Raw genomic sequence first — 23812 nt, 5'->3', positions numbered from 1 at the left:
AAATATTTTGGAAAAAGGTAATCTTGTGCAACAAGTTACTAACTAAAGTGGGCAAAAAATAGGTAAAAAGGGAAAGCGTCAGCATGGCAGAAGCTCAATCAATAGTCTTCTGCAGGCGTTAGGAAGAAAAAGTCTCTGGTCTCAACAAGGCATTTCAAGGGGCAAAGGCAGAGGAGAGGAAGATACCTGTCCAAGGGCCTGAGCTTGCGGGATTCAGGAAAAAGTGTTCAGCATCTCATCTTTGGGCATTTCGATCTGACAGATCTCTGACCAAATTTCAACTGGTCATCGGTATATTAAAGTTCATACGGCATTCTGATTCGCCAAAGGTGACAGTTCACATTACGTTAAAGGGTCATTATGCAATAGAAACCTATCACATTAATCCAAACTGCAACATCGATATTTCTTCCCAGGTCTGTCATGGTAACATCATCCATCCATATAGCTCCACACAAGTTTGATAGATTGGCACAAAGTGACAGTCCATAGTTCTATATTCAAGAATATTGTTTCATTTCTCTCTATGTCTAAAACAGGTGTCTACTATCAAAGCTATTCTTCTCATGGGAATGAAGTCTGAAAGAAAGTTCACGTAAAAGGAATGAATCAACATTTACTGCTCAGTCATCAAATACAGGCTGTGCAGGCCTCACTTAGTCTAACACAAGTGAATTAATACAGCATATTACTACATTTATACATCAAATTGAACACATTTTAATATACAAACTATCATTTCTACTTTAATACTTCATCAGCTTATGCATTTCACTACTTTGAACACAATAACTCTGTCAATACATTTCAGTCAGTATAACACAGAACTACATTTCTCTATTTTTGCAGGCATTTTTAATTCATTAATTATTGGAAATTCAATATCATTTCAGTACACTCTATTAGTTGAGAGCCTAAATTACACCATAATATCAGTTTAGTCCTTCTAACATTTGATTTAATGCAAATACCACCTATGTTGAACTCTACATTATAAAAGAATGCACATTAAAAATACATTTCAGTGCAGCTTCTGCATTCAATCCATTAGTACATCAGTTAACAGAAGGTATAAACTGTCACATATAGATGACATCTGTGACATGAGGGACAGCACTAAGATTTCAACTACATCAGGGATGACCCTGCAGAGGGCGCAAAGTCCAACGGACCTCTGCTATTATCTTAGTCTAGAGACTCAGACTCTCCCACTGTTTGCGGCACTGCAGGGTAAGGCACCTATGTTCCCCCAAGGTCTGCCATTTAGACTCAATTACTCTCTAGACAGTTTTTTTTGTAATGGGGCTGACCTAAGATATGAGAAGACATATAAAATGTATAAAATGTGTTAAAGATCTCAGGAGAAAATTATTTATAAATTATAAACAAATTTGTCCTAGAACATTTTTAGAATAGCACTTGTAAGTGTTTTGAATGGAGTCTCTTTGTCTAATTTGAGTCTGTGAACAATATGTTTGTGTATATACATACATTTACATATTTGTGTGATACACACATATGTACACATAGATTGAACTAAATAACTTATCACCCTAGAATCATAAATGTATAAATATTCCAGATCTATGTCATTATGTATTTGGTAAGTATATGCTATGCTAAAAAGGAGAGTTTGCCATGATAATACTTCTATATATGAAAGCTACAGCTCTAATTCAGATCCTCTAGCATATACCCAAAAATTGTTATCTACAACCTATATATATATGTATATTTGAATGAAAAAAGCAAAGGTTACAGGGAAATTCAGCAGTTATAGTTATGGTTAACTCGTACCCGGTCATGCACAGTTTTCTCAATAATTGTTTACTTGCAAATGTTGCAGTGATAATATCAATGATGCCATAGAAGTTGTCATCAATGATGTAATATGTGTGGTAATTAGCTGTGCATGGCTAAGGCGCGGGTTATAGTTACCTTAGGGTGCGAGTTATAGTTAATTAAGTTAACCATAACTATTAACTGCTCAATTTCTATGGTTTTGTGAGAGTAAATTCAGAACCTAACTATAACATCCCTGTAATCTTTTGTTTTATGTGTGAACTTCTATGGTTTTATTTATCACACACGCACGTAATTATCACCAGCGCTGCTGAGGTTTGCCCACAGGGTCTGGCCGTAGGGTTGGATGCAGTGGGTGTTTTGCTTTTTGCATTTTATCAGGATCCACAGTGAATTTACACAGGGGGGCCACGCGGAGCCCTGTGGTGGATCTGCGGATCTGAAAAAAAAAGAATTTGGGCTTTTTTCTGCTCCACAGGGGACCCCTCTATGTGTCCTATGGGGTCAGGATACCTGTATCCTGACTTCTTATGTGTTTTTTTACTCTTCTTTTCCCACCCCCCCAGCCAATGTAACAAGCAAAATGGTGGCAGAAACTTTTCGGTCAGGATGCGACCAGCCAATCAAGGCCTTGCTTTTCCCCGAGATCTGAGGATCCGCCAGCACTCTAGATATCTATATTTACTACCTAAAATAACTCAGAATCTACTGAACTGATTTACACCAAATTATGAAAAGCATAATCTGCGGACCAAGGTCTAGATCCCTGCCTAATTTGGTGTAATTCCGTTCAGCCGTTCAGGCTGTAGCCATGCCTAAATAATGCAAAATCCTCATAGACACTGAATGGGGAAAACGTTTTTTGGGACCCCCCCCCTTTTTCTCGGTCCCTACTAGACGGATAACCCCAGAACTTTCCAAGCAGAACTAGGCAAAATAGGACACTTATTTAGGAAAATATTGTGAAGATTTGTCAAAAGGCCGCAAAGCTATTACCAAAACAACAAAAACGCTTCGTCCATGGGAAACGCTGATCCTAACTATAACTACCAATTGGCTATAGCCAGTAGGTAATACATGTGTGTGTGTGTATATATATATATATGTGTGTGTGTGTGTGTGTTTACTGAAAAAAACAAAAGTTACAGGGACGTTACAGTTAGGAAACAGAATAAAAAAAAAAACATAGAAATTCACTTAAACAACTAAAGGGACATTATAGTTAGGTTCTGAATTTACTCCCACAAAACCATAGAAATTCAGCAGTTATAGTTAATTCAAGTAACTATAACTCGCGCTCTAAGATATCTATAACTCACACCCTCGTCATGTACTGCTAATTACTCAAAATATTACATCACTTCTGACTTCTTCTATGACGACATTGATAGTATCATTGTAACATTTGCAGTAAAATTATTGATTAGAAAACTGTGCATTGCGGGGCCGCGAGCTATAGTTTCAGATTTCATCACTCCTCTCGCCTTAGAATCTGAGCACAACATCTTTCCGGGATACCTCAACTTCCACCTGGACACCAACTCCACCAACCTTCTGGAAAGACTGGACAACACTAGCATCAAGCAGCTAATCACCGACCCCACACAAATAGCAGGACACACGCTGGACCCTATTTTTTTCATCCAGCAACAGAATCAGATACACGCACTCCTCAGACCTCACCTGGAAGGATCACTCCATTGTTCACTTCACTATCACCAGACATCAATGCTCCATCCCACAACAACAAAGCACACTCCCTCAGCTGGAGCAAGGTCATGCAGCAGCAACGGTCTGATTCCGTCGGTGCCACTGAGCCCAACTACCCCCCCAACTCGGACCAAGAAGTACAGAACTTCAGCAACTGGATCACCAACGCCGCTGACCTAGTCGCTCCCACCAAACCTGCCAAAATGCACATACCAGCCAAACAAGTCAACTGGTACACCCCGGAACTTAGAAGGTCAAAACACAAATGCAAACAGTTGGAGAGAAAATGGCGCTCCACCACGAATTAGATCGACAGAGACAAATTTAAATCAGCGCTACAGATCAAAACAGCAAAGAGGAAGGCCCTGATTGCCCAAATCAATACCAGCACCAACCGAACCAAGGAACTCTTTACCATTGTCAGACAATGCACCTGCTCCGCAGCCACCGAAAATGCAATCATTGCATCACAGAATCTCTGCAACGCACTTGCCAACCATTTCCACAACAAAACAGCAACCATATACAAGAACTTCGACCCCCAACCCTCCAGCACATCAGTCAACACAACACAACTGCCCTTTTGAGCACCATCCCCTACCCCCACCACCTCTTCAACTTTGAAAGAGACAAGATAGGCTGCAAATTTTCCACCATCATCAACGCTTCACTCACCATGGCCACCTTTCCCAATGCCTGGAAACACACAGAGGTCAGACCACTCCTCAAGAAACCCTTGGTAGACCCCAACAACCAGCACAAGTACCAACCCATCTCCTTGATGCTGTTCCCCCCCAAAGTCCTGGAGAAGGACATCAACCTCCAACTCACCGAACACCTGGAGAGACACAAAATACTAGACTCCTCCCAGTCAGGCTTCAGAACCAACCACAGCATAAAGACATTGTTGATCGCTGCTTCAGATGACATTCGTGCCCTGCTCAACAGAGGAGAATCTGCTGCCTTCATCCTCCTTGACCTATCTGCCGCCTTCAACATGGTCTCCCACCCCACACTCATACACCACCTGCACCAGACAGGAATAACCAGCAACGCTCTCAGATAGATGGCATCCTTCATCACAGGATGCACCCAAAAGGTTTGCCTCCACCCCTTCACTTCATACACAAAGCATAACATTTGCGGTGTTCCCCACAGCTCATCCCTCAGCCCCACAGTCTTCAACATCTACATGTTGTCTCTAGGTGACATCATCTGATCGCGAAACACCAACATCATCTCCTACAACGATGAATCCCGGCTTGTCCTATCGCTCTCGCCAACCCAACTTCAACCATGAAGAACTTCCACAATTGTAGGAAAAGCTTTCCAGCATGGAAGAAGGACAACTTTTTAAAGTTGAACACTAACAAGACAGAGGTTCTCATCTTCAACAAACACTCCACCCTTTGGAATGACTCCTGGTGGCTGGCAGGCCTCAGACCCTCCCCCACACCTAAAGACCACTCCTGATACCTCAGTATCATCCTAGACAGCTCTCCATGAGATGTCAGGTCAACTCCATCGCCTCAGTCTGCTACCACATGCGTTGCATGCTCAGAAAAAGTTTCAAGAGGCTCCCCATCAAGTCAAGAAAGACAGTTACTCACGCTCTCATCGCCAGCCGGCCAGACTAGAACAACGCACTCTATGCTGGTACCTCCACCGAACTCATGCATAGGATCCAAACAATACAGAATGCTGCAGCCAGACTGATTCTCAACCTGGCCCAGAGAGCCCACATCTCCCAGCACCGGAAAGACCTCCACTGGCTTCCGGTCCAGAAGCAATGACACTTTAAGCTCCTCACCCACGTTTACAAAGCCTTCCATGACCAAGGACCCACCTACCGTAACCAGCGCCTGCACATCCACCATCCCAGCAGGAACCTTCGCTCCGCACACCAGGCTCTCGTTTAGATCCCTTGCATCTGTCACTGCTGCGCCAGAGGATGCTATTTCTTCTTTCTTGCAGCCAAGGCCTGAAATGCTCTCCACCTATGCACCGCCCCCTCAATCAATCACTTCAGGAAAGGGCTCAGAACCTGGTTCTTTGAATGAGACCATCCCCAGCACCTGGATACCCTTGTGGGTGACATGTCATGCTTTACAAAAACATGATTGATTGATGATGTGAGAGTCTAAGTGGGTCTGTGAGTGGGTGCGTGATTGTCTGAATGCATCAGTGAGTGGGTGCATGAATATCTAAGTGGGTCTGTGAGTGAGCGTGTGAGTTTTAGTGTGTCTCTGAGTAAGCATGTGAGTTTCTTAGTGTGTTTGAGTGAGCGTGTGAGTTTCTTAGTATGTCTGTGAGTGGGTGCGTGTCTGAATGGGTCTGTTAGTGGGTACATGAGTCTCTGAGTGGGTCTGTGAGTGGGTGCATGAGTCTCTGAATGGGTCTGTGAGTGGATGCGTGAGTCTCTGAGTGGGTCTGTGAGTGGGTGCATGAGTCTCTGAGTGGGTCTGTGAGTGGGTGCATGAGTCTCTGAATGGGTCTGTGAGTGGATGCGTGAGTGTCTGAGTGGGTCTGTGAGCACGTGCATGAGTCTCTGAGAGTTTCTGTGAGTGGGTGCATGAGTGTCTGAGTGAGCCTAACTAAAACGTCCCTGTAACCTTATTTTTATTTATTTTTTTTAGTGAATTTCTATGTTTTTAAAAAAAAATCTATTTCCTAACTATAACGTCCCTGTAAGCTTTGTTTTTTTCAGTGAATTTCTATTTGGTTTTCATTACTATACGTTAATCCAACCACTGCCATGCATTTCTCAAAAACTACTTAACGGATTTACACAAAATAACAAAAAGATCTCTTTCTGGACCAAGAGCTACCTTTCTGCCAAATTTAGTGTAATTCCGTCCAGTGGTTTTGGCACTATCGCTGTTCAAAATCCCTATGGAAAAATGAATGGGAAAAAAGTGTTTTGGGACCCCCCTTTTTCTCAGCCTCTGCTTGAGGGAACACCCCAAAACTTTCCAGACAGCAGCTGGAGTGAGCGTCGTATTTTCTTGGAAGATTTTGTAAAGATTCATCAAGCGGCACCAAAGTTATTAGCAAAACAAAAGACATTCTTTCTATAAAAACATTATTTCTATTTCATTATTCAGCCAGAGGAGGTGGTGCTTCCCAGGGCTTTGGGGGGGGGTCAGGAGGCCCCATCTATTAAAAAGAAAAGAGTGCCTCCGATACCTGGCCCACCTGGGGGCTTCTTTAAAAACAAGCACGGGATCCCATGCTTGTTTTTTTTTTGTTTTTTTTAACAAGGGTTTTGCGACCCTGTCACAAATTTGTGGTAAACAAATTGATAAAATGCTTTTTAGACGTGAGGGGGGTCCCTTTGGGACCCTAGCACCAGAGCTAAGGGTTCAGGGTGTTCATACCCTGGCCCCTTTTCTATTTTTTATACTTTTTTCTGGTACTCAGCTTCAGCCGAGTCCCAAGATGGAAGCCAACACTTCCTTGTTGAAGTGTTGGCAGCCAATCAGATCTCAGCACAAGATCGGGAGGGTTCGCGAACCCTTCACGTCCCCAGATATAAAAATGTGGATTTCCTTACATTTCTCAAAAACTATTGGACGGATTTCCACCAAATAACAAAAAAGGCTCTTTGTGGACCAAGAGCTACCTTTCTGCCAAATGTGGTGTGATTCTGTCCAGTGGTTTTAGCGCTATCACTGTTCAATGTTTCCTGTGGGAATTAACATTGAAAAGATTTCACCCCCTTTTAACTCGGCCCCCGCTTGACAGATCACCCTGAAACTTTTCAGACAGCAGTTCACATGACTGTCAAATGTTTTTGCAAAACTTTGTGAAAATTCGTCAAGCAGTGCCAAAGATATAGGCAAGCAAAAAACAGCTTTTTCTATAGAAACTAAGTCCTAACTATAACCACACATATATATATATATATTTGTTTTTATAAGACCACCTGGCGGTCGCCAGTAGGTAGTCATAGTTAGGACCTAATTTCCTTAGGAAAAGTGTTTTCTGTTTTGCCAATAACTTTTGAGCCGTTTGACAAATCTTCATGAAATTTTCAAGAATAACGCAACAATCAGTTTAGCTGCTGTCTTGAAAGTTTCGGGGTGGTCCATCAAGCGGAGGCAGAAAAAAAGGAGGGGTCCGCAAAAAGCATTTTCCCATACCATAGGTTCTTTAGATGCGACTACAGCCCGAACTGATGAAGGAAATTAAATCAAATTTGGCAGGAAGCTAAATCTTGGTGCACAGATCCTGCATTTTGTTATTTGGTGTGTGTGTGTGTGTATATATATATATATATATATATATATATATATATATATATATATATATATATATATGTTCACTAATAAAACCAAAGGTTACAGAGATGTTATAGTTAAGCTCACAATTTATACACACAAAATCATAGAAATTCAGCAGTTATAGTTACAGTTATCTCAAGTAACAATAACTCATACCCTAAGGAATGTATAACTCACTCCAGGGTCCCCATCCCCCAGACATGGCCAATACACGATGGGTGCCCTGGAGCCCACATAGGACTCCCACTGCATATTAAATGGGGGGAGTGGCACGGGGAACCCCTCCCTAGGCCAATATTGGCCCTGGTGATCTCATTCCCGGGGCCTGTCTGCTTACTATTTGGGTACTTGGGCCTGTTTTGGCCCCAGGGACATCTCCCTGGGCCTGGTCACATGATGAATGGGAAGGGCAACATACAGTCCCTCTCCCTGGGCCAATATTGGCCCCATGGACTCCATCCCCTGGGGCCTGGCTAATTATAAATAGGGGAGGCCCACGACCGGGGTCCCTGTGGGACACCATCACCAGGCCTAGCTGGTCAGGTTATTCCTACCCTGCCCCTTTCTGTTTTTTTTTCTCCCTTTTGTTTGGGACTCGGTTGAAGTGTTGGCAGCCAATCAAATCTCACCATGACATCTGTTGTATCCATGGACCCTCTGTGTCTGTGTCTACACCAAATCATAAAAATAGATCTTTCTGGACCAAGATCTAGCTTTCTGACAAATTTGGTGAAATTCAGTTCAGTAGTCCAGGGTGTAGTTGTGTTCGAAATCCCTATAGGACATTGCATGGAGAAAATGCATTTTGGCAACCCTTCTTTTTCTCAGCCCTTGCTTGACAAATCACCCCAAAACTTTCAAGACAGCCGCTAAAGTGAGACCCAAACTAATTTAAAAATTTGTTGCAGAGTCAAACAGTGCCAAAGTTATGTATTTCTAGCTTACAATGTCTATGTTGACCTTATGCTTTGACAATGTGTCTGTATCAATAAAAGTGTGCAATTTGTCCTTGCATAGCCTTTGATTAATGCTGTTGGTCAACTTATGACGGGAGGCTGGGAATGGCAGATATTCATATATACTATTGAGCTGCCCAACTACTGGTGATCAATGACTGGCTTAACAGGGGGTGGGGAGACTCAGCTTACAAAGCCGAGCTCTCGCTCTTGGGTTTGGACAACATCTTAAATCTGTTGTATGGGGGACCGATCCCAAAGGGCCTCTCACCTCCGACTAGAGTAGCCCTCCAGACATGAAACAGGGCATCCTGGATGATGGGTTGGAACGGGAGACCACCCAGATAACGCCTCGCCTGAGAGGCACATGGCTCCGTCAGTTCATCCAACTTAAGGAGTTTGCCAAGTTGGATAGGATTGGGATATTGCAGTTGGGAGATGTGTGGCAGGGTTCGGCAATGAAACCCTTTCAGGATCTACAGTCACATTTCTCCTTACTCTACACACAATTCCATAAATATCGCCAACTGAGGCACGCACTGGCCTTCCACTCTCCCCTTCTTCAAGCTCTCCCAGAATTAAGTCCTTTAGTGGCCAAGCTCCTTACTGGGCCCACTGGGGAAGGGTGAGATCTCCCAGATTTATAAATCCTTGATCCTTAATAAACAGGCCAGTATTACCTTCCTTAAACTAGAGTGGGAGGGGGTGGATGGGCACCCTAGACGATGAGACGGACGAGATGCCAGGATGGCCCCCTGCACACTAGCCATTTCCTCATGGCTCCCTGTCATACAACTGAACTACCTTCATATTACTTATTACACTCACTGCAGGTTCTGGCATACATTCCATTTCCCAGTCATCACCGATGTGCATCCCCAAAAGCCCATTTTTTTCATGTGGTGTGGTCTTGCCTGGTAATTGCGCCTTATTGGTGATCCATCAAACAATAGCTCTCTTGGAGGTCATTGAGGCCACTCTTGAATTGACCAGTGTAGCCCTTCTCAGGATCCTGGAAAACATGGGGACCACACGAGCAGAACCCACATTAGTAGGCCTGGCTACACTTCTGGCCAAAATAGATATAACACATCAGTGGATACATAAACAAATGTCCATATTCTCCGAGTGGCAGAGGTGGATGGACTGGTGTGCCAAGATGGATGAGTCAATCAACAGAGATAGGGGATGTTCACGTAAACATGCAAAGTTTTAGGGGACTAGAGAGACCAAACTGGGTTGACGGGATGGTACAGGAATTCTTGATGGATCTGTTCTGTTTTATTGTCCTGTGAGGTGGTATTCTTGGCCTCAGTGGACTGGGATGGGTGATGTGGCATGATGGTTGTTTTACCATGCCATAAAATTCAATAAGGTTTGTTATAAAAAGTGTGTTAGTTGTATAATGATATACTCAATATAAATGTTATAAATGTATCAATATATCTAACACATTTCATTATACATTGTTATATATATACATACAGTGCAGTTATATTTGGAGTGTAATGTTAGCGGACACTTTTAATGTATATGCAAACTAACATCACATGAGCATGACATACCACCCTGTAATCAAATTGTGAATTAAACACTTAAGAATATGTTTTCTTTAACACTCCTATCATTGTGCTTGCCACAAGTACAACCTAATGGAAGCATGTAGTATTGTGTGATTTTACAAAATATCAGCTACATTTATAGACATAATTTCCTTTGTTGTTCCTCTTAAGTTAATTTACCATGTGTTACATCAACACAGTATTGAAAGAATACATTGCTGTTCTACCTGTGAAAAAAATATTGTGCTAATTGCCAGATACACACAAAAAATAATTTTATCATCTATTGCTGTGGCGTGCCATACAGTTGTGTATAGTGAGACCTAATTTGTGAGAATTTCTAAGTAATCAGGTGTGAAGTTAAGGCCCCTGTCTCCAGTACTTTCTGCCTTGGCTGCCAGCAGTTCAGGTTGAGCAGAAAAATCTGACAAGGTCTGTAGAGTACCAAAGCTAGGAGGCAAGTGAAAAACCATTAGGGAAGACGAATGTCACTGTGACGTATACATGGGTCAACTGACGTATTAAAAAAACTTTGCTGGTGTCAAATTCATCAGCTTGCTTTCACCTATGAATGTGTACTCCGTTGATGGATGTTACACATACTAGACATGCTATTATCATTTCTCATGATGCAGAAGTCAGGCAAACGTCATTTGCAAAGAAACCATGTGTACCTTAATATAAACCTTGCGAGGAAGACCTAAAATGGCACCTTATGTGGTGAAAACGCTGTCAATACACATGAAGGTGAATAACGTAACAACCATATACGTATATATGTGCAGTAATGTGAATGTAGACATCAAGACATTCATTATGCTTTTCAATGTTATAGGTGTATAATGAAAATAAAATGTACATATTTGATTTATTATATATGTATACTTATCTTTTTTAATGTTTTCTTCAGAGACATCTTCAACCTCCACAGAACAACTTTGCCAGAGTACATAGATGCCAACCTAGATTATTCCATTATTTTCCCAACCTTGCCACCACGCAAGAATGCAAAGTTATACAGAAATAAAGGTTAAACAGGCAAACAATATTGGATGTATGCCATCAGGTTGAGCCACAACTTCAGTCTCTGAACTAAAATTCTGAAAACTATGAAAGCTCTCCATCTTGCACCAACTGAATCGTTCCAACATACATTATGTTCCTACTGACTTTCAGTGGTGTCCTACAGGAATTCCTGACAGTGTTGATGACCCACAGGAACACCTTAATTCATTTTCCAAGTACTGCAGAAGTAGTGAACAATGTAAGGGCAGATTTGTATGCTTTTGGTGGCAGTCCACATGTTATCGGTGCCATTGATGGAACACATATTGCCTTGGTGCCACCACACAACAGAGAACAAGTGTACCCCAACAGGAAAAAATGTCATTCTATAAATGTACAAGTTGTTTCCATTCTCGATCTGTATATTACAAGTGTTTGTGCATGCTTTCCTGGATCCGCCCAGGATTCCTGGCAGCATACAACAGCAAATGGCATAACTTGAAAATGTGAGAACCTGGCTTGTTGGTAAGTGCTCTGTTGAATATATTTAAAAATGTCAAAATACGGTCATCAAAACATTGCAATCTAAAAAAACACCTTATCTTACATTATTTTTATATTTAATGTTTTGTAGGATACTCAGCTTATTGTAGTAGGCAGTGGTTCTCACCACCTCTAAAAAATCCAACAATGCCAATGAAGCACATGGTAGAACTCGGAGGCCCATAGAGCAGGTGTTTGGGCTCCTGAAAGCAAAATTTGATTGTCTGGATAAGTCTGGAGGAGCCTTCTTCGACTCACCTGATCAAGTGTGCAAAATTACTATGCTCTGTTGTATGCTGAACAGTGCCCTGCAGCTGAACAGCTAACAGAATGAGGAAGCCCAGGGTGATGTTGAAGAATTGCCCTACGAAGATAGCAGTGGTGAGGAAGAAATGATTTGCATTAAGGTGTGATCAACACCTTCTTCTCGTGAGGGTAAAAATAGTTTAATGGAAATTAATGTGAATGTACCAATTTGTGGATACAACTGACAGGCTACTGCAGTCTTTTCTTAAGTAGTATGTTTAGGTTTATATCCACAAGAGGTAGTTGTAAATGGTGAAGTTTTCCACTGACTTTACTAAATGGCAGAGTGGAATTCCTCTTGTATGATACAGTAATTTTGGTAATTGCTAAATAAGAAGGTGGCATTTTTAAGTGACAACATTGTGGTCCAGTTCTTTTGAGTTTATCTAATTATTGAATTAGCATCACTAATTGTTTTTAAACATGCATCTTTTCCCATGGGTAACCACTGCCATCTTCAGTAGCACAAACGTTTAATTTCTGACTTATTGAATGAGTAAGTTTCTTGTTTTGCGCAGATGTGAAATGTTATGAATTTTTCCCTGTTGTGGTACTTTGTATTGCTCTAATATTACAAAATGTAGTCACTGTTGACATTTCTGCAGGGTGTGTTTATAGGAAGGGCTAATACTACTCTGTGAGGGTGTACATATGTAATGTGATGGTCATGGAATATACATAAAAAGGTACGTCGCCATGCTTTATAACAAATTAAGAACATACAATGATGTTTTGTTATATGTAATAAAAGGATTGTTCATCTCAAGAACATCTAGGTTTGTGTCATTGTGTGTGATACGCCATAAACATGTTGGAAATACCACTATTTAATCATGATTATTGTAAATTGTTGCATGTGGCGTATTTTTAAACATTTGACAGAATATGAACATTTCCTAATCCAACAAACAGTAGATAAAAATGGTTTATATGTTTTGAAAAACAATTTTTATTCTAATTAACACTAATAAAATAAGGTGTGATAAGATGACGAGAAATTATGGAATATCAAACAAATATATACTTATATCAGACAGAGTGGACAATGATAATGTATGAAATTTATAAGGATCCAGCCACAGGTTTCTGGAATACATGCCCAAAATACATGTTTTCCTCAAAAGGCAAATGTGTAGAAAGAATTGTCCCAAGGGGTAATGTTACTGTTTCACTGGAGTAAATTACTTGCACCTCTTGGTAGTGGTTTTGGTGAGATCCTTTCCAACTGGCCCTGATGAATTGTCTATCATCAGGGTGTCTGTTGGCTCCAGAACTGCAGCATTAGAGGTGGTGACAGGTGGCTCCTGGGGTTGCAGGGCCTCCCTTACTGTGGAGGAGCCTGGTAGATGGTACTCAGAAGTTGAGGGTGCGCAGAAATGGGTAGATGACTAATACCCCTGCATCTATCCCTAAACGTGCCCTGCACCACCCTAGACAGGGAGCACAAGACAGATAGCTGCCTCCAAGTTAGGTCATTGTGCTTCCTCCGGAGCTGATTGTTGTCTCTGGGGAGCTCCATTACCTGGTTAATCTTCTCTTCATGCCAGGAGGCTGAGCCAATGACGTTGTGTCCTATAGTTTCCCTAATAAAAAGGCATCAGCGGTCTCACTTTGCTGTCCAAATGATGGTCTATCCCTACCCACACAGCCCTGTAGCCTTTACATATTTGCCACCATGACACTGGGACCTGGCTCAATTGCAGATGTTGTTGTTGTTCCCAATCCGGGAACCAAGGCTGATGTACACACTGCAGATGTTGTTTGCCATGTTCGCCCACTGGGAGCGGTGACAACTAATGCCTGTTGCAGAGACGGAGACACAACAGAGGTGCCGGAATTCAGAGAGACTCAGACTAGCAGTCTGCCCAGACACACTTAATGGACCAGGCTCCTCCTCATCTTGATCAGGGCCAGCAGTTGGGTCCTCGCTAAAGGCTTCTGCAGGAATTGAAATGGTGGTTGGAGTTGTAGGTGCTGTTTCAGGGACTTCTGCGCTAGAAGAAGGTCTTACACTATGAAATAACATGATGATTAGTAGTACTTCTGTGTTTAATAGTGTAATGTAAATTGTGTCTGCCTTTTTACACCTCTAATTCATAACAAAAATATTCTGAAAATTGAACACAACATTGATAAATATTCAACTTTCTGTGTTCCTAAGGGAGAGGAGAATAATTAAACCTTTAAATATACCTTAAATTGACACTTCTTCAGTCAGACTTAGAAACACGATTACATAACTAACATCAAGTAATACAGTCAGTATTTCTTTAACATTACACTCTAATGTCATCTGCTTAGAGCTATATCCAGTCCTTTATCATATTAATCTTCCTTACACATCCAGAGATTGTCACTGGTATTTTATTTTTGTTCACTACATCATGTTCATTTCACATCTGTATGACATAAAGCATAACTTGTAAAGGGGAACAACCACATGTTAATGCTTTAGAATTGTTTATGCAATATCCCCAATGCAGCAAATACAAAACAAGATACACTTTGCAAGTCTGACACCACAGGCACAAGTAACTCTCCTTAAATTGTGTATGTATTGTAAAGTGTGAACATGTTTTGTTTTAATAATATAACACTCGTATAAATGTCTCATGAGTCCAACATGTGGTGATTAGAGTGGGACATCATATAAAGTAATATTATCAATTCTGAAGCATAATAATATAACACTCGTATAAATGTCTCATGAGTCCAACATGTGGTGATTAGAGTGGGACATCATATAAAGTAATATTATCAATTCTGAAGCATTATAGCAGCTGTGGTCACTGACCATTCACAGTATGGAAGCAGTTATGTACTGCACTATAGAATGACTGTGTAGGTAATCAAATTACTTTGCAAGATAATTACACATAATTAGTTATCATGACAATTGTTAATATGAATTATATGGACAAGAGCCACACAAAGAGGATAGCATGCATTTCCTTTATTGATATATAGGTGCAGGAAAACAACCCTCACAAACAATGGTTATTTGTTACCTGACTATAAACAGATTTATTCATGAACTAAACATATGTGGGTGTTTTGATAGCATTCTGAAAAGGAAATGAGATTTATAGATTTATGGACATTATAGTTTGAATGGAAAATAGTACCCAAAAGCATTTTTAAAAACATTGCCATACATTTCTGGTGAAATACTATAGTTAGAAGATACATGTATATCTAGTATATATATACTGCTAAAGCAAAAGTGACAGTTGCTGTCTAACATACTGTGGTTGTATTTACCTGTCCCCAATCCATCTGGGATTCCTGCAAAGCCTTCAATGTAGGACCCCCCTTCACCTTTTCCTTCCAGGGCTAGAGGTTCTGAAGCCTGGGTGAAACACCACTAGTCTGCTGGGCCTCTAGGTTGGATTTGGAAACAGGGATCTTACTCTCCCTAGAAGATCATTCCAGTGCTTACAAATGTCCAGATGTTAAATGTGGCATTCAGTCTGTCTTTTTCTAAGTATTTAAATATTTTCTTAAGGATAGCTTGAAACAGAAAGCCCAACAGAATACAGTTGTGACAGAGATTATATTCATTAATATCTTCCACAGCCTTGCACAGAGGGGGGAGTGAATAAACATAATCAAATGTACAAACCTTGGCAGGCAGAATGCTGTAGTGCACAATCGTAAGGGCAAAAATGACTCCTTACAAATACTGCGTGCAAGAGCTGAAACATGAGATTCGGTGTAATTAGATGGAGCCATTTCAAGTATGGGTGTTGGCGAGGGATCTAATGGGCAGAGAAATGGAAATCAGTGAAGCAAAGGGGAAACAGAGGTAAATAAAAAACTGAATAAAAAGGGGATTTGAGGGGTACACCGTAAGGGGGACAGACAATATGAAAAGCTAGTTTATGATCGAAGTTAGTAGCCAAGTGAAACAAGAGACCATTAGTTGGCGGCCATAAACTTATCAAATGTAAGCCAAATGGATTGAGTGGAGACCGGATTCTTTGAAGCGAGGGACATGTTTTAATGTATGCCTCTGAGATACGTAACACGTGCCCACCATGTGTGAAATGAAACATTATTCAACACTTGCAGCATTCAGACTTGAGACAATTTTCTCCTACATTTGCCTTTTCTGAGTGATAGAAGTACTTTGGACAAGGGCTCTAATCAAGTATGTCTCATCCTAATGATCTCATCCACCATGACTGTCAATTCTGTGTGTGATAATTTTGGGTTTCTTCTGCCAGCCATGGTTTGAATTAGAAATAAAGAAAACAAAAAAACAAAAATCTAAATGTAGGGAAAAATGGAAGACTAAACACAAGAAAAGAAAATGAAAAGTGAAAAAACTCCTAGCTGCTGCTGTTTGCTTGTGACAAAGTCAAAGAATCATAGTGTGGCATGGGGTGTGTATTCTACTATGCTCTGCAGGTGGTATTTCTATTTAAATGTTTAAACATTCGTATTTCCTGTTCCCCTTATTGGAACTTTGTTTATTAAATTGTACTCTGTTTTCCTAATTTGATGTGGGACTTTTATTGTTTTGAGTTTCAACTTTATTACTGTTTTGGTATTGCATAATTACTTTACACATTACCTTAAGTTAAGCCTGTCTGCACTGTGTGAAGGCTATCAGAGGTTTAGCTCAGGTTCATTTGGTGATTTTGAGGATTCACCCTGACAAGGATTGTGATTACTTTTTGAAGTGGGTAGTCAAACACTCCAAATAACTAGCTTATTTTTGTACAATTGTGATCCATTGCATGTCCTCACATGTGAGACTTGTGTAGATGTTGAGTGTCTTATGTGTGTTGGTGTCTGACTGCAACCACTGCAAAGGTGAAATACTGACTTCCCTGTGCACCGCCCTTTATCCATAGTAGCCATGACAGCCTGCATGTCCCTGTGCTCAGGTCCTCACTTCCAAACTCATCTAAAATGTTAGGTGGAGGAGACCTCCAATCCATTTCCTTTGTTCAATGTTCACAGTACAAGAGTGAAACATGCAGGCTGTTTCCCAGCAATGGTGGTCTTCTATTGGGTTTCTATCTGGCTCGAACCAATAAAACACGTTAAGCAGTTCAAACTAGTCTGACTTTAGACTACCTCCTCCTGAAGCCAGACAAAATGAATACAAGAAGAAAGATGAATTCACCTCTCCCTGATAGTGAGGAGACTGAATTCCGAACAATGCAGAACATTGGTTGGCTCAAGTTTCCAACAAAGGCCACAAGTAGAGGATAAATACTAGACTTCTAAAGCAAGTTGCTCATACATTTTCTAAGCTTTGCACAGAATGTGCTTCAGACCAGAGCTGACACCAAACAGCTCCTGGATTGCTATACTAACATAGCCTAGCTCAACCTTCAATTCATGATAACACTTCTGCTGTGTCCTAAGAGAAAAGAAGAGCTGGACTGCATTGCTGTGACACTGGAAGATCTTCAAAAGACCCGGCTAGTTAAAACATCACCAGCGAGTAGACCTCAAGCAACTGAAACCACTCTAGAGATATAAAATCATTGCAGTCCAGTTAGCAAAGAACCAAGATAAGGACAGAGATCACAGACAAGTAACACCTTAGGTGTGAGTAGAGATGCTTTCCCCCAGTATTACTGATTAGCTGCACCATCCCTCCATCACCCTGTACCACTGGGGTACTCTCTTCTGCCTTTTCAAAGTCAAAAAGAGATCTGGAGGTTTGATACCTTAACACCCTGCGTATTTCTGTTTGTATCCTTGAGTGGAACCACCTGTTCCAATTCTGGAACTCTCTGAAACATCTCTCCTACCCTGCCAGGATGAATGTGTTTAAAACTGCAGTTGGTCACTAACCCTAAAGGTCAGCTCCCTGTTGGAAGCCTTGAGGCATACTCTTTTGTCCCAGTCATGTGTGACCTTCCTCTTGAATATCTTGACAATGACTTCTAAGTAGCCACAGAGGTTACTAAATCTCTATAATATTTGTCCCCAATGAAAAAACAGAGACTGACTGGTTTCTGAAGAACTTGAATGGTGCCATGCCTGGACACCATTCACCAGATTCCTAGTAGGCCTAGGTGGAGTTCACAGAGTTCCACTCCACAGAATTACCCGCAGTTGATTAAAAACTCCATGGAATTCCACAGAGGAGGAGTTCCGTGAGCCGCAGAGTCCTGAATGCATCCGATCTTGGCAGCACTAAGCGGGGTCGGGCCTGGCTTAGCGCTTCCCAGATCGGGCACATTCAGGAGAAGGCCATAGGAAGTGAAAGCTGCTGTTTCAGGCCTCTTGTGCACCGGCCTGTCCCGGTGCACAAGAGGCCTGAAACTGCAGCTTTCTTTTGCTGCCTACGGCCCTGGCCTGAATTTTAATTTGTGTTTTGGACTTTTGATCTTCTCCTGGTCGAAAGTACTAGCTAACAAAAAGTGCACTTATTCCAGTCCCTTAAATATCTTCACATTCTCTACCCATGCTCTACTCGTACTTCTGATACATAAAAAGGGTGGATATCCCCTTATGTAGAGCCACTACAGCTGTAGAGCTTACGGTTCCTATTGACATGTTCGATCGTCAATTCTATTCTACTCAGGGGATTTATTGAGCACATGGCTATCCAACAGGCTTATCAGCGCTAGGTAGGTAATGCTCAGATAAGAAGGTAAATCTCAGTTAAGAAGTCATTATCATATAGATAAGTTTTAAGTTGTTTCCTAAAGCTGAAAAGGTTATTTGATCTGAGAGAGAGGCAGTGTGTTCCAGAGCTTGGGAGCAATGAAGGCAAAGGAAGGCCCTCCACATCTGGTCCTTTCCACCCTAGGCACACAGAGCTGGTCAAGGATGGTTGATCTGAATTCTCTGTTTGGCTGATAAGGTCTAATCAGTTGATGGAGGATACAAGTTTTGTGTTTTGCGTGTTGAGTCATGCACAATACTTTGAACTTAATCCTCTTGCTAAAGGGTAACAGTGCAATGCGATGAATGTTGTAGAAGCAGACTGAGACTTGGGGATGCCCAGAAGGATCGGTGATGTTGTGTTTTAAATTACCTGCAGTCGTTTAATGACTGAAAGTGGGCTCCCTAGATAAAGAGAGTTCCCGTAATCAAGGTGAGATAAGGTCAGTCCTTAAACCACCACTCTCCGAACTGCAACAGATAACCATTTAAGAATCTTTTCTGAGGGCGCAGAGTAGGCCAAAGCAGGAGGACAGCTTCTTGGCCTGGGCAATCATGGTGAGCCAGCTATCAAGAATAACTCCCAGGCTCTTTACTTCTGCCCTGGGAGATGGACGGTCGCCCAGGTAGAGGAGCTAGCTGAGCTGGTCCCAGAGTGATGAATTGTTGCTGACCACCACGACCTCCGTTTTGTTCTCCGTTTAACTTTAGACAGCTTGCAGACACTAGTTGTTGACATACATTGAGTTGTTGTGAGACCATTGCTGTATTTGGAGTTTATGAAACAGTGATTTTCGTGTTGTTAGCAAAGGACACTGTAGAGAAGTCCAAGAAGCAGACTGTATTTGATACAGGACGGACCTATAGATTAAACAGCATTAGGCTTAATGAGGAGCCGTGAAGAATCCCACATTTCAAATGATGCATGGATGATAGAAACGGGCATTCCCTGACTTGGAAGCTGAGGTTTTCTAAGAAAGAGGACAAGCATTTAAGTGCTAACCCCATTACTCTTGCCTCTTCTAACCTCTGCAGAAGAATAGGATGCGAGACAGTATCGAAGGCTGCACTTAGATCAAGAAGAATGGCAGCAGCTGTTCCTCCCCTTTCCAGGACCATTTTCAGCTCTTCTGTTGCTGCCAGAAGCATTGTTTCTGTACTGCATCCTGATCTAAATCCAGTTTGAGTGGGATGCAGTATGTCATGAGCTTCCAAAAAAGTTGAAAGCTGCTTATTAGTTTGACTAGGGTTTTGATGACTCCATGGAAAAGAGAGATAAGTTTGTAATTTTCAGCTAACTCTGCATTCAGTGATGGTTTTCTTTAACAAGGGTCTGACAATTACCTGTTTCCATGCATCGGGTACCCTGCCACTAGTCAAAGATAAATTGTACAAATGTATAAGAGCTGGGACAATGATGTTCTCACCTTTCCGTAGAATCTCCATGGGGGTCGGATCCAATGGGGAGCCTGACTTTATGGTTTTGGCTACGTTGATGACTTCTGCCTTGCTTACCTGAACTGTTAGTTCTTCCTGGGTCCTGTTGCCTGATATCTCATTGCACATATTGACATTGTGATCAGAGTTCATCAGTAACTTATCATAAATGAGAATGGCTTTAGTGGGGAAAATATTCCGCCAATAATTTAAGTGAGCCTCCGGGGGCTGGCTGGGGGGATAACCTGAGTCCAAACTCTGGCTCTGAGGTTTCAGAAATGAGCTGACAATTTTCTAAAGTTCCTTGGAAGAACTGGAGGAACTATCAATTCTCAGGCCAGATCATCCACCCTGGCTCCCTTGATTGCGTTTTGTTACTTTTTTAGTGCCTTTTTGTATGTCCGTTTACATGTCTCATCATAACTAGTCCTTGATTTACTTTCTTTCTTTTTGCAGTCTTGTTTAGTTCCACTAGTTCAGCAGAGAACCATAAGTTATTTGTTTGAGGTCTGGGTTTTTTGTTCAGTCTGAGCGTGCTCAACTCATCTAGTGAGTATATTTACCCAGTCGTTGAAAACTGTAAATGATGTAGAGGCATCTTCATGCCTCTTGGGTATGATTTAAGCAGAGTCTTTATCCAGCTGGCGGTGTCTAGTTTAGACCATTATGTTGAAACCTTTGGCTGCCCATCCATAGGGGATTTATTTCCCGTTGTTGGGAGGGAAAAAGGGACAGTGAAATGGTCTGACCAGTATATAGGAAAGGGGGCTTTACTGACATGTGAGAAATATTAGTGGAGATTGGGTCGAGTAGCTTGCCCTTTATATGTGTGGGGAATTTTACTAACTGGGGGAGCTGTATAGCCTCAAGATCGTGTAGAAAAGTAACTGGCAGTTCACATTCACTGTCCTCTAGATGCAAATTTATGTCATCTGGCTGTGTAAAGTTAGCATGCTGCAGACTGTTAGTGTCTACAATGTCTGGTAGGGAATGTTTGATGGAACCATGCATGCTGGAACCACGCATGCCTTAGCAACACAGTCGGAACGACAACAGTGTTATTACCACACATGCCTTTACCACACATACGTTTACAATGATTTGTCGTTGTAAAGGCATGTGTGGGAGTGGCATGCATGGTTCTATAATACCACTCCCCCACCCACCCTGAGGCCTAAAAACAAAAAAAACAAAAAAAATAGTGTGACTCCCCAATCCTAAAACATCCAACCCCAGCCCCTTAAAAAAAAAGGAAAAAAAAATTCCTAAGCCCCCACCCACCCCAAGACCTTAATTTACCCCTACTCCTAAAACCTTTAAAAAAAATAGCATGACCCCCGACCTTAAAATGCCCAACACCTCCACCCACCACTAAAACCTAAAAATAGCACAACCCTCCTACCCTAAAATGCCCGACCCCGTAATCCACCTCTACCCCGAAAACCTAAAAAAATAGCACCGCCCCTACCCTAAAATACGAAACCTCCCCACCCCTAAAAAAAAAATTAGCCCAACCCTCCACCCACGCCAAACCCTTAATCCAATCCCACCCCTAAAACCTTTTTTTTTAAAATGCCGTGACCCCTTACCCTAAAATGACCAACCCACCCACCCCAAGCCCTTAATCCACCCCATCCTTAAAACTTAAAAAAATAGCACGACCCCCTACACTAAAATGCCCAACCCACCCCAAGCCCTTAATCCTCCTCATCCCTAAAACCTAAAAGAAAAAAAAAGACCCCTATCCTAAAAAAGCCAACCCCCACACCCCCTAAAAAAATAATTTAGCTCAAGCCCTCACCCACTCCGAGCCCTTAATCCACCCCACCCCAAAACCTAAAAAAATAATAGCGCGACCCCCTACCCTAAAATACCAAACACCCCCACCTCTGGCCCTAAAAAAAAAATTGGCCACCCAACCCCACACCCACCCTAAGCCCTTAATCCACCCCACTCCTAAAAATTAAAAAACAAAAGTAGCACAACCTCCTACCCTAAACCCTACCCTAAAACAAATTCACAAACACCCCCCACCCCTGCCCCTAAAAAAAAAGCCTAAACACCCCAAGCCCTTAATCCACCCACACCCCTAAAAACTACCCCCAACCCTGCCCCAGCGCCAATTACCTCACTGCGTCCTCTCCCGATCCACTCTGCCTTTTTCTGTGCTTTAACCATGCATCTGCGTAGTTCAGCACATGCGTGGTTAAGGTGCAGAAAATGGCAGTCGTCATTCCCAGCACGCGTGGTTACACTTGCGTCGGAAACATCCGCGTTGTTCCCAACTCGTTGTTTGGGCCGTTTCCCTCTGGTAGGATGTGTACAAAATCATTGGCCGACCAAGGGGGTGATATACGAATAGTCCCGAAAAGGAAAATATAGGGGAGAGTTCAATCTTAAATAAAAGGCTTTTGCACCGAGGGATGGATATAGGAGTTAACTGTTTAAGAAGTCTTTTAAAAATCACAGCAACCCTGCCACCCATTTTGTCAACCGTATCGCATCTGCGGTGGAATACCCTGGCGGGAGCGCTATAGCAATATCAAGTGAACAGTCAGCGTTGAGCCACGTTTCTGTGAGGAATCGTGCTTCTGGTTGTTTGTCCTCCAGGAATGAGAAAATGTCAAGCTTGTGCTTAGTAAGGGACCTACAATTGGCTGAAAACATGTGCCCTTGGGGGGTCATTTTCATAGTTTCAATTAATAACTTCGGCAGGAGAGAGATTAGGTGTCTGGTCAACAAATGACAGTTCATAACCCGAGGGGGAGGATGGTATGTAAGCAATAGCATCTGTTGAGTCACAGTGGTCCCCTGGGTCACTCGCATTTGAAAAAATATCTTTGCACCCAGCTACTAGGACAGCAGAACCAGTTTCCCATAGTCAACAGCAATCAACCAATGCATCTATATTATGTAAATAGACATTTACAATATACCCCCCAAGCCACTGCTTTTTCGTTGGATTTTACTACTAGCCCCGTGGCTCCCCTTTTTTTTAAGTGTTACTTATCCTGTACATCTCTTTCATATGTTATAGCTATCAAAGCAAAAGTGCGCCCAGGTCAACTGAAGTCTAAAATGTATTGTTGTGAATCACAGAATCAGCACAAAAGGAGGCCTCCTGCAACCACATAAAAGGGAGTGCTGCTTTGGAAAGCACAACACAAATATGTAGTATTTTACAGACAGGTTTTCAATGATAATCACATGGTTTCTAGAAAACAGAGTACACGCAGAATGAGATCATGAGAACGGAAAAGGACCTGCAGTTGTTACAATAATATAAACATTTCGACTGAGCAAACACATCAGCATTTTCTCATCTTGAGAAGCTCTGGGTGTCATAGACAGGCACATCTACTAGGCACAGTTAAATTGCAGTTATGCCAAGGCAATGGTTTTTATTAACAACACCGCCTCTTCCGCTATTTGTGAGTGTAATTTTAGACAAATCAATATCCATTAAAATTTCAAGTTGATATCAGACAAACCATTCTAAAGAACCATAATAAACTTGCCAACCCATATCATCATTACCATCAGTTATTTTCGATGGGTTTAAATGAAGAGGTAC

Source organism: Pleurodeles waltl, chromosome 3_1 (genome assembly GCF_031143425.1).
Source record: "Pleurodeles waltl isolate 20211129_DDA chromosome 3_1, aPleWal1.hap1.20221129, whole genome shotgun sequence".
NCBI classification, from domain to species: domain Eukaryota; kingdom Metazoa; phylum Chordata; class Amphibia; order Caudata; family Salamandridae; genus Pleurodeles; species Pleurodeles waltl.
Note: the sequence above shows the minus strand (reverse complement) of the source record.